Source organism: Rattus norvegicus, chromosome 3, assembly GCF_021556685.1.
Source record: "Rattus norvegicus strain SHRSP/BbbUtx chromosome 3, alternate assembly SHRSP_T2T, whole genome shotgun sequence".
In the NCBI taxonomy this organism is placed as follows: domain Eukaryota; kingdom Metazoa; phylum Chordata; class Mammalia; order Rodentia; family Muridae; genus Rattus; species Rattus norvegicus.
The window spans coordinates 50,281,326-50,297,410 of NC_141536.1; the positions used below are offsets into that span (position 1 = coordinate 50,281,326).

Below are 16,085 nucleotides of genomic sequence, written 5' to 3' on the forward strand. Positions count from 1 at the left end.
TACTGTAGACAATGAAGATTGGAATACCTCCAAGGAACTTCTCCTAAACAGGTCCATATCCCCCTTGTCCTATTAGCCATTTTCCTTCCCTGCCTTTGGTCGTTGAGTTATAAGGAAGGTTAAAGTGTTTAAGAACTCTCCATTGTTGGTGGGATTGCATACTGGTACAACCATTCTGGAAATCAGTCTGGAGGTTCCTCAGAAAATTGGACATTGAACTGCCTGAGGATCCAGCTATACCTCTCTTGGGCATATACCCAAAAGATGCCTCAACATATAAAAGAGACACGTGCTCCACTATGTTCATTGCAGCCTTATTTATAATAGTCAGAAGCTGGAAAGAACCCAGATGCCCTTCAACAGAGGAATGGATACAGAAAATGTGGTACATCTACACAATGGAATATTACTCAGCTATCAAAAACAACGACTTTATGAAATTCGTAGGCAAATGGTTGGAACTGGAAAATATCATCCTGAGTGAGGTAACCCAATCACAGAAAAACACACATGGTATGCACTCATTGATAAGTGGCTATTAGTCCAAATGCTTCAATTACCCTAGATGCCTAGAACACATGAAACTCAAGACGGATGATCAAAATGTGAATGCTTCACTCCTTCTTTAAAAGGGGAACAAGAATACCCTTGGCAGGGAATAGAGAGGCAAAGATTAAAACAGAGACAGAAGGAACTCCCATTCAGAGCCTGCCGCACATGTGGCCCATACATATACAGCCATCCAATTGGACAAGATGGATGAAGCAAAGAAGTGCAGACCGACAGGAGCCGGATGTAGATCGCTCCTGAGAGACACAGCCAGAATACAGCAAATACAGAGGCGAATGCCAGCAGCAAACCACTGAACTGAGAATAGGACCCCCGTTGAAGGAATCAGAGAAAGAACTGGAAGAGCTTGAAGGGGCTCGAGACCCCATATGTACAACAATGCCAAGCAACCAGAGCTTCCAGGGACTAAGCCACTACCTAAAGACTATACATGGACTGACCCTGGACTCTGACCTCATAGGTAGCAATGAATATCCTAGTAAGAGCACCAATGGAAGGGGAAGCCCTGGGTCCTGCTAAGACTGAACCCCCAGTGAACTAGACTGGTGGGGGGAGGGCGGCAATGGGGGGAGGGTTGGAAGGGGAACACCCATAAGGAAGGGGAGGGGGGAGGGGGATGTTTGCCCGGAAACCGGGAAAGGGAATAACACTCGAAATGTATATAAGAAATACTCAAGTTAATAAAAAAAATAAAATGTATAAAAAAATAAAATGTATAAAAAAGAAAAAGAACCCTTATTAAAGTAGATTTTGAAAAAGCTGACATGAAAGTCTGGAAGAAAGTTATAAAATGTAGGGAAAGCAAATCTTAAAATCTCAGGGGCAGCAACAGCAGGATTTTTGAGCATTCTGGAAAAAATATCAAGATGTAGGAGTGGGGAAGACGACAAAGAAAATAGAGGGGACAAAGCAACCATACCACCCATGGCAGGATTAGGAGCATAAGATGACTGAAATGGCTAACAAAATAAAATTTCCAAGGGAAAATGACTTTAGCCTTGTCAAATAAAACTGTGAAAACAACCATACTCTTTTTCTGATATATTACACTGTTTTACAGAATGTAGCATGTAGTTTTACACTGTACCCGTCTTTAGTTTCGGGAAGTGACCACACTGCCAGCCCCCTCCCAACTTTCTATGACTCTGTGGATAAAAGACACACATATACAACTTGTTTCTTCTCACTTTGCCTTAGGATACAATTGCTGTGCACTACTGTCTCCCGCCTGGAGAAGTGTGCCCTTATAATTTCTTATCTCCATCTTTTCTACCTGCCCTAGGCTTCAGTTGCTAAACTACTGTAACCGTTGTCAAGCTTCCCTGACCACCCACTTGTGGTAGTGGCTACAGGACCCGGATCCTCCAGAGACTTCATATGACTGCTGTGTTTTTCTGGTTCCAAAGCATGGTTGAAAACCCCTCCTCTCCTTCCTTGTGTCAGTCCTGTCCTCCTGACACCTGGAAATCCTGCCTGTACCTTCTGCCCAGCAATTGACCCCCAGCTTTCATTACTGACAGATCAGGAACCAATTGGGGAACAGGACCTTAGCATCAGAAGCACCCCCTACAGCAGAATGTGAAATGACTTCATATTTACCCAGCATAAAATATCATTTATTACATACTATCAGGAACTCGATTTACTGGTAATAAACTTATTCACATCATGGGAATAGAAAACAAAACGAGTTAAGCTCATCAGAAAAGAATGAATAATACACATTGCCAGTCGAGTATGAAACATCCCAGAGAGTTCATGTCTTGAGTGTTTTTCTTCTGCAACTTCATTTTTGATGCTGAAACTTACTTCACAGGCCAGTAGATAGAGACATTGGACAAATCATTTTGAAGCTTATAGGTCACATTAGAACCACAATTTCTCTGTGTATTAACTTTTTGCCTAAAGGAAATAATTTATTATTCACAGGACTAATATGTTGCAATGATATTTGACCAGTCAACAGCTAGTGAGAATGAACAAGCAAGATCCATTGCTTCCCTTTGTAGGAGATGAATTCTATAAGAGAAGGTAATCTCTTCAGTTGCCTTAGACTATAGGAAAAATCATGAAGCCCTCATTTTCCAAGTGTTTGGATTATGAGCTTGAGCTGCAAGGCCCCCTTTTAACATCCTTATTTGGAAGCTTCCTATAATCAGGAGGTCTGGGATTATATTTTGAAAACAGGAGATAATATACTTTTCTCCTCTGTGTAGCATGTCTAAGCATCAAAGTCATTATAGCCTTCAATGCCAATTCTTTGTGACTTTAGATTTCTCTGAATATTTTCCCATTCCTTTATTTACTCCCCCTGCTAATCTGTACTTAAGGACAAAGGGCAGGCAGAGGACAATGTCTGCTGGTTATTTTAGCCAGCATCAAGGGAGGGTCACCTTCAGTTATTTTTCTTTAGTATCTTCTCTCTCAATGGACTCCTTGATATCTTAGGCATTAAACTTGAAGATTTTTTTTCTTTTTTTATATATAATTGGAAGCTAACAAAGAAGGAATAAGCAGAGTACAAAGCACACTTCTGGGATGTTCTTGCTGTATCCTTCTCTGAATTTTTATTTTAAGGATCTCATTCATATATGCCATAGATAGGAGTAAACTTTGCATAATCTGTGAGGAAGACAGAATATTTAGAAAATTCTCATGTTATTAAGAAGCAGCTTGATCCACCCTTTCACTACCCCTCCCTGGTGTCATGTAGCCTGTTTGGGCAGGGCAAACCTGAGAAGCCCCCCCGACCTGAAGCCAGGTCGGCAGAGGTGCCATGCAGTATGTATGGGCAGAACAAGCCTAGGATGAGCCGTCCACTGGGTACTTCCCAGCATGGCCAGGATATAGCACACTTGAGCTGACCCCAGACACCCAGAGGTCCTGGGTACTACTTAGATGAACGAGAAAGTGGTGAACAGATGGAAGAGAAAGAGACAAATGGTGTGTGCAGTAGGAAGAGAGGCAGAACTGGCGATGGGAGGGTGGTGAAGACCAGCTGAACGTGAATAGCTGGCAATACCGCTTTAAGCCACGGTGGGGTCCTGGCTTGTCCTCTTGCTAAGGACCATTTCTGTGTTCATGGCACTACAGCAGTGGGTGTCTGTTACCAGCAAAGGTCAGGAGGATGTTCCTGGCTGCCGCCTGGCATTGCACAGATGATGGCCCTGCCCCATTGCTTGAGTGTCCTGGGAGAGCTGGCCCAGAGGTCACGAGGGTAAGAACAGGAGCAGGAGAGCTGCATACTTCAGGAGAGTGGACAGCACCTCACATGGGAAGCACAGTGAGCTGGCCTTGGTGGCGTGGGAATGGGTGAACTAGTCTGAGGTGGTGAAAGTGAGAGAGCTGGCCCTGCCTATTGATGGCTGAAGCATTGGGTAAGCTTGTCAGGGCAGTGCTGAAGAGCTTACCCTGATTGTATGGGTGCAGGAGAGCCAGCTCAGCTTCCACCCAGGCTCAGGTCCAGGGTGTTGGCCCATCTCAACATCTGCGCCATCTATGCACTGCTATAGTTGGTGAAGGGGCCAGTCCTTTTCAGATCCAAAGCTGTAGTAGAATCTCAGTGACACAGGGAAACAATAACATATCCAAGAGGAGTCCCAGTCGGGATCCAGTATTGACAGTGTGTCAGAAACCAAAGGCCTCAACCCGACCAATGACTCACTGCAATGAACATTTTCAAGTAGAGATACGTGGACAGAAGGGAATATTGTGTGGCACACAATGACACATCACAGCTTAAAAAAAGTGATATTTGCTTGTTGGAGATTGTAAGGGCAAAAGGCAGATATGAAGAGATGGGAAGATAAGTAGAATCAGGGTGTATGATGTGAAATACTCCCCTCCCACACACACACACACTAAAGTTTTTTTAAAAGAAAAAAGAAGCTCTTAACACTTAACAGAACTCTTTCTTTATAAAATATTATTTTATTTTTCAAAATTCTTTTGTTGCTGTTGCCTCTTTTTATCACCACCCCTGATATCTGAAAGGTACAATCCCTTAGTGTCAGAGAGAGCTGGGTGTAAAGTCTTGTTTTGTCTTTTCACAAGGTATGCTCGTGGGTAAGTCACCAAGGTTATTTCTAATTTCTGGCACATGACTAACACTGTTTTCTTTCCATTTTTTTTTCTGCAGGTGTCAGAAGTGAATATGAAATGTTTTGCTGCATTGTTGCGGTGTAGATGAGCTGATACCAGCATGGTGAGTTGGATGAGACAGTGGTGCTGGCCTCCTCTCCGGTTTATGTCTGGTGACTTCAGGTTGATTACTTGGAATTGGCCGTAGTGTATTTGCATGATCAGAATTAGCAAAGTGTACATAAAATACAAGCTTTATTGCTTCACCTTGTCAAGGTCCCACGTAAGACACTATTATTTTAAAAATTTCTTTAAGTAAATAAATTGAAGCTCTATCTTTAAGAAAAACTGTATCCACCAAAGGGTAATTAGGAGCAGATAATGTCTCAACTAAAGATAAATAACTTTAAATCTCAAATTTTGTGGAGGGAATACTTTGTGGGTAGGCAGCCACTGTTTCATCTGCAGACTAATACTGTCCAGAAAAGGACAAATTATGCAGAATAGTTGACTGATAAACCCTGCCAAGACAGGGTGATCAGCCCTTCGAAATCTGCATTTCAAGAGTCTGTCAGTTGATTTTGGTCCAGAAGGCTGAACACTTGCGCTCACATGTTGCTAACAGAGGACTGTGCTAGTGGGGATTTGTCTCTACAACCTCTCAGTTCTGGAAGCCGTGTTAGGTTTTCTTTGTGTATAGATATTTGGTCATTCTCAGATTTCTGACGGGGTTGAAGACTGATTATAGTCTCATAGCTTATTAGGCTGTTTAACTCTGAATAATATATATTTTATTAAATAGTTATCAGATAGTATACAAGCTAACCAAGATATAATATAGATTTTAAGCCTTTCTTAAGCTGGAATGAATAACTAAATGTTCTGTTTAACTGATATAGTGATGGACTGGGTGTTGAGAATATCATATGCTTTATAAATTGTAGAATGGTAATAATTGTACTCAATTTATATATAAGTGAAAAGGCTTTTTAACTGGATAAAAAGGGAGAAATGTTGTGGTTTGCCCTGAAGTCATCTGTATTTTGATGCTAATTCCACTGCCCCAAGGACAGCTGCCTAATCAGTACTCAGGAATCAGGTGACTTCACCAGAACCTTCTCCCCATTGAATTTGTAAGATACAGGTGAGGGGCAGGTACAGGATAGAAGGTGGCCTGTCAAAGGAGGAGAAGGAAGGAAGGGCAGGAGAGAAGTTTGAAGGAAGAGGAAGAGACTAGAACAGAAAGGAAGAGACAGGAGGGAGAGAAAAGGGGAGAAGCTGTGGCAGGAGGAGGCTGATGTAAAGATCTCGCTCTGTGTATTTACAGGTTGTTATCAATGTTCCTAAGGGATGGATGGTACCAGGCTTTGTATGTTTAAGTGGGCAATTATATCTTATCAATTGGATCTAAAAAAAAAAAGAAAAAGAAAAAGAAAAGCTGTGTATTAGACACTAGCACAGTCAATGACAGTCATCGTCTTAGGGTTGCCTGCTGCTACTTTTGGGAGTTATTGCCTTTGTTTCATGGAACAAACAAAAATTGCAATGCCAAAGCCCAGATAGGTGATATGATCACAACATGCCTGGGAGAGCCCTTCATTGAGATTTCTGTCCAACCACATAGGAACTACTTCTCTACAGTTTCTCTCTTTAACTATACTTGTGGATTGTGTGCAGACATCCATGTGAACCCATCAGAGATTCAGCATTTATGTCAAACTGCCGGAGTCCACAGCTCTGGAACCTCCATCTGTGCTGGTTAGCTTAATGACAACTTGTCATAACTAAAGCCATTTGAAGGAGGGGAGCCTCAAGAGAGAAAATGCCTCCATATGATCAGCCTGTGGGCAAGCTTGCAGGATATTTTCCTATTTGGTGGTTGATGGAGGAGGGCCCTGCCCATCATGGGTAGTGCCATCCCTGGGCTGGTGGTCCTGGATTCTATAAGAAAGTAGGCTGAGCAAGCCATGGGGAGCAAGCCAATAAACAGCACTTCTGTCACCTCTATATCAGCTCCTGCCTCCAGGTTTCTGCCCTGGTTCAGTTCCTGTCCTAATATCCTTCAGTGATAAACGATGATATAGAAGTCTAAGCCAAATAAACCCTTTCCTCCTCAGATTGATTTTGGTCATGATATTTTATCATAGGAATAATAATCTTAACTAAGACATCCTCTAGCAATATGTTGAGCATTTTCTGACTGTGTCACCATCTTGGAATGGAGATGGCTATAACAGATCAAGTCTGTACCTTGTGGCACCATATTTATCACTGATGAGAGAACATGAAGTTAGGCCAAAGTACACTACATTTAGATAGTAATAAATGGTGAGAGGAAAATAAAATGCCTTAATGATAAAGTAACAAGGAATATTTGGTAGACTGATTAGGAAAGGTCTCCAAGCGAAGAGATTTCTGAACTGAAACATGGAAGATACTTTATGTTTAGAGTATTCCAGGTTGAGATCAAGATAGAAATACTGAGAGAAGAACAGACTTATTGGACTCAAGAACAGAAAGGGAAGTGTAGGCAGATCATTGTCAGTCTAAGAAGTTGCAACATGGGGCAGTATAATTAAATGGTGACTGGACTGGTGTGTCAGGAGCCATCTAGGAGAGGCTAAGGCTAGCAGATGACATTCCTAAAGATGGCCTGCAGTTTTTTCAAGGTCTATGATGGATAAATTCTGAATTTCATGGCCTTCAGAAATTTCATCTCAGGATTGAGTCTTATTGATGATATATTTTTCCTGTCATTATTATATATTCTAATGATTCCTGGGCATTATCCCAACCTGTAGGTCAGATTTTCTATAGATCAACAAAGATGTATTATCTGGTAGCAATGGTACATAGAGGAATCAGTGATTTCTTTCCTAATGATTCTGTAGAATTCCTAAACTTATACAACTAATTTTGAACCCTTATAGAAAAAGCTACATATGGGCTCTGCAAATCTCATGGGTCACGGACTAATTGCCCTTAGGATAGAAGGTGGGCTTTGAACAAATTCATGGCCAGGTAAATTATTCCTTCTAGGCTAGTTGGGGAACCCTTTTCTGCTAACTAATGCTATACACTGGGAACAGATAATTTATTGTAGAAGAAAGGACAGAAGTTTGTATTTATCTATACAAAAATTTCAAAACTAATGAGACACAATGCAGTGATTTGCCTCTTGACAAAACTATGCTAACTTATGGCATGAAAAATATTTTAAGCTTTTAATGAACTTGTGAAGATAGTGACAGATAATGAATGCTTAATTAGATAACCAGTCTTAAAATGGAAACTCATATAAACATTCCTGCTAAAACTTTTTATTTGATTTATGATAAACTTTCAGAATGTAAACATACTCGGAAAACCATGTGATCTATTCTAAGAAAATATAAGTGCTAAGGACAACAATAAGGCATGTTTTTTTCTCTTTTACTCACAAGGCTTCTTTATTTAGCAATAAAATGGTAGAAGCTTTTTCTTTCTTTGAGAAATAAAGGATGGAGTTCATTTTTCATCCAGAATGAGTAAGTCTCTGTGTGTGTGTGTGTGTGTGTGTGTGTGTGTATAATCAGGTGTATGTATGAAATACTTGTGGAGTTGATGAGACAAGTAGTTGGGCCTGACCAGAATCAGAACTTGTACATGTATGAATGTATGTGTGTTTGTGCATATTACTTGTGTGATGTTTTTCCTTTCTGTGAGTGTGATTTTCTTCTTCTGGTTCACAAAGAACTAATAAGCTTCAAGCTTCCCTTTTACCTGGCCAGTGAGAGGTGAGGCCCCAGGGCAAGAGAGAAAGAAACTCTAATGCTGCTGTAATCAGAAATTAGTTACCAATGTATAACCAAATTAGTTACCAAATGTCTGTCTATATGTATGAACACTTAAGAGTTAGACTAGTTTAGAGTTTCTCACTGGTCATTCTTGCCAGCCGCAGATAATTAGCTTTGTTCTGTCAATAATTTTGGCTCCATAAATCACCAGTGGCTGTCACCAGTCCCTGTCTGGTATCAGCTTGACCACAATCACTAACACTTCTCCCCCAGAGTTGTCTTTCTAGAGAGAGAGAACTTATGCTGGGAAGTTTCCCAGTCCCTGGAAAAACCTTTTACAGTACAAAGAACTTGTCTTTCATTCCTAGTGACATAAGAACTTCTGAAAATCCTTAAGAACTGGAGATAACTGGGAGAGTGGCTTAATCTAAATTGGAGCTTTCAAAGATTTCTTTTCCAGACTTGCTTCTGTCTAAGGGAAATATAGGGACAAGGAATGAATCAAAGACTGAAGAAAAAGCCATCCAGAGACTGCTCCACCTGGGGATCCATCCCACATGCAGACACCAAACCCAGACCTTATGGTTGATACCAAAAGGTGCTTGCTGACAGGAGTCTGATACAGCTGTCTCCTGAGAAGCTCTGCCAGATCCTAACCAATACAAATGCAGATGTTCGAAGCCAACCATTGGGCTGATCACAGGAGTTAGAGGAAGGACTAAAGGAGCTTAAGGGTCCTTATCTGTCATCAGTGGGGGGGGGGGCTTGGTCCTGTGAAGACTTGATGCTCCAGTATAGAGGAATGCTAGGGTGGTGAGACAGGGGTGGGTGGGTGGGTGAGGGAGCACCTTCATAGAAGCAGGATAAGGGGGGATGGGATAGGGATGTTTCAGAAGGGAAACTGGGAAAGGGGATAATATTTGAAATGGAAATAAAGAAAATATTCAACTTAAAAACAAAACAAAAAAGAAATAATCAGAAATCTATGTAAAGATTCTCACTCAAAAAAAAAAATATCACTTTCATTCGATGGAGAATCTGTAATAGCAAATCAAAGGGGAAGCCAAAAGATCAGTAAATGGTGACTGTAACACTCAGTGCTGAGACTCAGGCAATTTTGACAGGAATAAGTGGAAATGGGCAGTTGGGGCAGGAGGCAAGGACAGTCCTTGGTGCTGATTCACATGTCATGCAAGGAAAAAAAATCAAAACATGTGAAGTCTTTTTTAATGGTAGCAGAAGTATAAACATGATGTACAAATACACATAAGTTCATTTGTAGTCTAGTGTAGGCTGAAGAGTGTATATTTTTGCAAGTGGGAGAAAGAATTGTTCATGTTGCCTCATTTCTTTCAACCCTTTTCAATAGGATAAGTGATAATGCATTTGTGATATTTCCAAGAGCTTAGATTTCTCTGTATTTTTAGCAACATACAATTTAAAGCAATAGAAATGTAATTGTTCAATTAAATTACCCAATAATTAGCCTAATATAAAACAATTAAAATAATATTTAAACCTACAAATATAATTCTCAGTGTTAATAAGTCTTCCGGAGTCTTTAATTTTCTATTTCATTTCCAATTTTAGCATTTTCAGTGTCCCTTGAGAGGCCTTAGAAATAAAAACCAAAAAAAAAATGAAAAATAATTGAAAGCCCACTTTTTTACTGTAGCAGCTAAAATTTAGTGACTTTTAGACAGAGTTTCAGGAGATTCTTGGGCAGGAAATTACTTAGTGACTATCTAGTGTCCAGCAACTAGATGATCAGATATCTTGGGGGAGGGTTAAAAAGCTGTGGTTAAAATTTAGTAATCATTGAGTGAGGTAACTCAAACACAAAAGGACATGCATGGCATGTTCTCACTAATAAGTGAGTATTAGCCAAAAGAAAAAAAGTACAGAATACCGAGGATACAGTCCATAGAATTCAAAAAGGTTAACAAGCTGAAGGGTCCAAGTGAGGACACTTCAATCCCACTTGGGAGGGAGAAGAAAACAGTCACAGGAGAGGGGAGCGAGGGTCCTCAGTGGTAAAGGGGACAGGGAGGGGAAGAGGGAAACATGATCAGGTGTTGGATGGGGGAAAAGGACTGAAGCCCCCCAAGGGCCAACAGAAAGAATGGAAACAGGAAACCTGTGGAGGTAGGAGTTGGGGGGGGTGACCCTCCAGAAAGTACCAGAGACTGGGGAGGTGAGAGACTCTCAGGACTCAAAGGGAGGGACCTTAGATGAAATGCCCTACAGTGGAGAGAGAACTTGTAGAGCTCACTTCCAACAGCAAGACATCATCAAGTGAGGAATGAGGTTGCCATCCCACACTCAAAAACTCTGACCCATAATTGTTCCTGTCTGACAGAACTGCAGGAACAAAAATGGAGAAGAGCCTGAGGAAAAGGAAGTACAGTGACAGGCCCAAAATGGAATCCAGCTCAAGGGAAGGTCCCAAGGTCTGACACTATTACTGAGGCTATGGGGTGCTCACAAAAAGGGACCTATCACAACTGCCCTCAGAAAGACCCAACAAGCACCTGAAAGAGTCACATACAGATATGTGCACCCAACCAATGAACAGAAGCTGATGACCCCTGTGTTGAATGAGGAAAAAGCTAGAAGAAGCTGAGGAAGAAGGTGACCCTGTAGGAAGACCAACAGTCTCAATTAACCTGAATCCCTGAGATCTCTCAGACACTGGACCACCAACCAGGCAGCATACAACAGCTGAGGACACATATACAGTTGAGGACTACAAGGTCTGGGTTCACTCAGAGAAGATGCACCTAACCCTCAAGAGCCTGGAGGCCCCAGGGAGAGGGAACATCTGGTGGTGTTGGGGTTGAGTGGCTGGGACAATCCTTGTGAAGATGAGGTGGGGGCAGGGGAAAGTGTAGGATGTGGAATAGTGAGAGGGTGGGTCGGGAGGGGTGATAAAACCTGGAGTATACAAAAAAAAGATTAAATAAACATTTTTAAAAATTAATAATTTTTGCATGCAAGGCTAATCTTTTAAGCAATTAAAGATTTCTAGGAACCCAAAGCAAAAGATAAGTAATGCAGAAAGTGATAAGATGGCCTTGTAGCTGTCCCATGGGGATTTTGCTGTTCTCAGGAGCCTTGAGACATGCTTGCTGCCATTGCTACTATCTGATATCTGATAGCTTTTATCTTATAGTAGAATCTTATGAAGGTATAAATATTTACTTCCATGATAAATGACTAATATACATTTCAAACGTGTATAAACTTTAATCACTCTTCTATCGCTGTGAAGAGACACCATGACCACGAAAAAGAAGCATTTAATTGGGAACTTGCTTACTGTTTTAAAGGTCTAAGGCAGACAAAGAGAGAGGTGGGGAGAAGAGAAGGGGTGGGGCACAAGACCAGGGACTTTTTTTGTTGTGTTTTTTTAAATTTTATTTTTTTTATTTATTCACCTTATCTTCTGATCACCGCTGCCATTCCTAGACACCCCCTCCACAGTCTCTCCCCCTCCTCTTCCCCCTTTCTCCTCTGAGATGGTGGAGGCTCCCTCTGGGTATCCTCTCACTCTGACACATCAAGTCTCTACAGGGCTAGGTACATTCTCCCCAACTGAAGCTAGGCAAAGTAGCCCTGCTAGGAGAATGTATCTCACAGATAGGCAACAGCTTTGCCATAGTCCCTGCTCCAGTTTTTCGGCTCCTACATGAAGACCTAGCTGCACATCTGCTACATCAGGGGTGGGGGTGGGGTGGGGTTACGTATAGCCCATGTATGCTCTTTGGTTGATGATTCAGTCTCTGAGAGCCTCAAGGGTCCAGGTTAGTTGACCCCTATCTTCCTATGGAGTTCCTATTTTCATTGTGGCTCTCAATCCTTTCTCCAACTCTTCTGTAATTGCCTTCAAGCTCCACTCACTATTTGACTGTGGGTCTCTACATCTGTCTGAGTCAGCTGCTGGGTAGAGGCTCTCAGAGTCTGCAAGCCTAGCAGAATATCATTAGTAGTGTAAGGGACTGATGCTTGCTTGTGGGACTGTTCTCCAGTTGGGCCAGTTATTGCTTGGCCATTCCCTCAGTCCTTACTCTATCTTTGTCTCTATAATTCTTCTAGACAGGATAGACTTTTGGGTCAAAAGTATTGCAGATAGGTTGGTATCCCTATCTCTCACTGGAGTTCCTGTCTGGCTACAGGGGGTGGCCTCTTTAGGTTTCATATCCCCCATGTAACAACTAAGGTTAATCCCACTGATTTGTGGACACCTCCCCTATCCTAGGTCTCTGGCATACCCTGGATATACACCCTCCTTGCTATCCCAATTGCAGATTTCTATTTATTCTCCTGGTCATATGGCCATCTCTCCTGTCTATTCACTCACCCAAACACCCTCCATTTCCCTCCCCATCCCCTTTTCCACCCAGTTCCCTCCCCCTTCTAAGTGAGATCCAAGCATCTTCACTTGGGCTTTTCTTCTTGCTTAGCTTCATTGTGTCTGTGGACTGTAGCAGGGTGTCCTGTGTTTTGTGGCTAATACCCACTTATAAGCAAGTACATGCTAGGCATGTCCATTTGGGACTGGGCTACCTCACTCAGGATGATATTACCATTTCATTCACTTGCCTTTGAAATTCAAATTGTCTTTGATTTTAATGACTGAATAGTGTTCTGTTGTATAGATGTACCACATCATCTTTATCCATTCTTCAATTGAGGGACATCTAGATTGTTTCTAGTTTCTGGCTATTATGAATAAAGCTGCTATGAACATAGTTGAGCAATATCCCTGTGGTATAGTGGGACATCTTTTAGATATATACCCAGGAGTGGTATAGCCAGGTCTTGAGGTAGAACTCTTCACAATTTTCTGAAAACTGTCAAATTGTTTTCCAAAATGGTTGTACAAGTTTACACTAACACCAGCAAAAGAGGGGTGTTTCCCTTTCTCCACATCCTTGCCAGCATGCGCTATCTCTTGAACTTTTGAATTTAGCTATACTAATAAATAAAAAAAACCTCAAAGTTGTTTTGATTTGCATTTTCTGATGACTAAGGACATTTCTTTAACTGCTTCTTGGTCATTCAAGATTCCTCTGTTGAGAATTCTGTTTAGCTCTGTACCCCAATTTTTTAATTGGGTTACTCATGTTCTTAGTGTCTAACTTTTTGAGTTATTTATAAATTTTTGGATGTTAGCCCTCTGTCAGATGTAGGGTTAGTGATGATCTGCTCCCAATCTGTAGGCTGCTATTTTGTCCTGTTGACAGTGTCCTTTGCCTTACAGAAGCTTTTCAGATTCATGAGAGACCATTTATCCATTGTCGATCTTGCAGTCTGAGCCATTGGTGTTCTGTTCAGGAAACTGTGTCCTGTACTAAGGAATTCAAGGCTATTTCCCCATTTTTAGTTCTATTCAATTTAGAGTATCCAATTTTACATTAAAGTCTGATTAAAGGTTTGTCTATTTTGTTGATTTTCTTCAAGAACAAACTTGGTTTCTTTGATTTTCTTTGTTTTCAGCCCTTAATTTGATATTTTCTGTCTTTTACTCCCCTTCCATGTGCTTGTTTTTTTCTTTTTAGAGTTTTTAGGTGTAGTTTTAAATTGCTGGTATGAGAGCTTTCTGATTTCTTTATCTCGGCATTTAGTGTTATGAACTTTTGTCTTAGCACTGCTTCATTGTGTCCCAAAAATTTGGGTATGTTTTGCCTTTATTTTTTTTTTATCGAATTCTAGAAAGGTTTTAATTTCTTTATTTCTTCTCTGATCCAGGATTATTGCGTGGCGAGTTGTTCACTTGATAAGTAAGCAGACTGTTGTTGAAATCCAGCTTTAATCCTCAGTAGACTGATAACAAGATGTTATATCAATTCTCTTGCATCTGTTGAGGTTTGCTTTGTAACAAATTATATGGTCAATTTTGGGGAAGGTTCCATGGGGTGCAAAGTAGAAGGTATAATCTTTTTTTTAATTGGATATTTTTATTTACATTTCAAATGTTAGTCCCTTCCTCAGTTTCCCGTACCCTATCCCATCCTCCTCCTTTTTTCTTCAAGAGTGTTCCCCCTCCACAACAACCCCCTATTCCCACCTTGACATTCGCTTACTTTGGAGGGTCCAGCCTTGGCAAGACCAAGAGTTTCTTCTCCCATTGGTGCCCAACAAGGCCATCCTCTGCTACATATGCATCTGGATCTGTTTTTGTGTACTCTTTGGGTAGTTGGTTTAGTCCCTGGTAGCTGTGGTTGGTTGGTATTGTTGTTCTTATGGGGTTGTAACCCCTTCAGCTCCTTCAATCCTTTCTCTAATTCATCCAATGGGGACCCCATTCTCAGTTCAATGGCTTACCGCTAATATTAGCCTCTGTATTTGTCATGCTCTGGCTGAGCCTCTCAGGCTCCTGTTAGCATGAACTTCTTAGCTTCATAAATATTGTCTAGTTTTGGTGGCTGGATATATATATATATATATGTATGTATATATATATGTATATATATATGTATGTATGTATGTATGTATATATGGGCTGGATCCTCAGGTGGGGCAGGCTCTGAGTGGCCATTCCTTTATTCTCTGCTCCAAACTTTGTCTCCATATCCTCTCCTGTGAATATATTTGTTCCTCCTTTTGAGGAAGATTGAAGCATTCACTTTTTGGTTATCCTTTGTCTTGAGATTCATGGGGTAATTCGAGCATTTTGGGCTAATATTCACTTATCAGTGAGAGCATACCATGTGTGGTTTTTTGTAATTGGATTACCTCACTCAGGATGATATTTTCTAATTCCATCCATTTACCTATGAATTTCATGATGTTATTGTTTTTGATAGCTGAGTAATACTCCATTGTGTAGATGTATGACATTTTCTGTATTCATTCCTCTGTTGAAGGGCATCTGGGATCTTTCCAGCTTCTGGGTATTATAAATAAGGCTGCTGTGAACATTGTGGAGCATGTTTCTTTGTTGCATGTTGGAGCATTATTTGGTTATATGCCCAGGAGTGGTATAGCTGGGTCCTCAGGTAGTGCAATGCCCAATTTTCTGAGGATCCTCCAGACTGATTTACAGAGTGGTTTTACCAGCTTACAATCCCACCAATGGAGGAGTGTTCTTATCTTAACCATTTATCTTAACCATTCTGACTGGACTGTGGTGGAATCTCAGAGTTGCTATGACTATCTTTTCCCTAATGACTAAGAATCCTGAACATTTCTTTAGGTACTTCTCGGTCATTCGATATCCTTATCTGAGAATTCTTTGTTTAGCTCTTTATTCCATTTTTAATAGGGTTATTTGTCTGTCTGGAGTCTAACTTCTTGAGTTCCTTGTATATATTGAATATTGCCCTCTTTCAGATGTAGGGTTGGTAAAGACCTTTTCCCAATATGTTGGTTGCCGATTTGTCCTAATGACAGTGTCCTTTGCCTTAGAGAAGCTTTGCAGTTTTATGAGGTCCCATATTCTGATTCTTAATCTTAGGAGCACAAACTCTTGGTGTTTTGTTCAGGAAACTTTCCCCAGTGCCCATGCGTTCGGGGTTCTTTTCCACTTTTTCTTCTATTAGTTTGAGTGTTTCTGATTTTATGTGAAGGTCCTTGATCCACTTGGACTTAATCTTTGTATAGGGTGATAAGAATGGATCAATTTGCATTCTTCTAAATGCTGACCTAGAGTTGAAC

The 16,085-nt window shown here is 41.0% G+C and overlaps 1 long non-coding RNA gene across 4 annotated transcripts in view; it reads left to right on the forward strand.

Annotated features, from left to right (window-relative positions):
* LOC147995489 (uncharacterized) overlaps window positions 1-16,085 on the forward strand; it is a 173,340-nt gene that overhangs the window by 17,234 nt on the left and 140,021 nt on the right. For all 4 annotated transcript variants that reach the window (XR_015683545.1, XR_015683544.1, XR_015683543.1 and 1 more), the window contains exon 2: window positions 4,709-4,774. This is a non-coding gene — a long non-coding RNA (uncharacterized LOC147995489). The remainder of the gene's footprint in view (window positions 1-4,708; window positions 4,775-16,085) is intronic.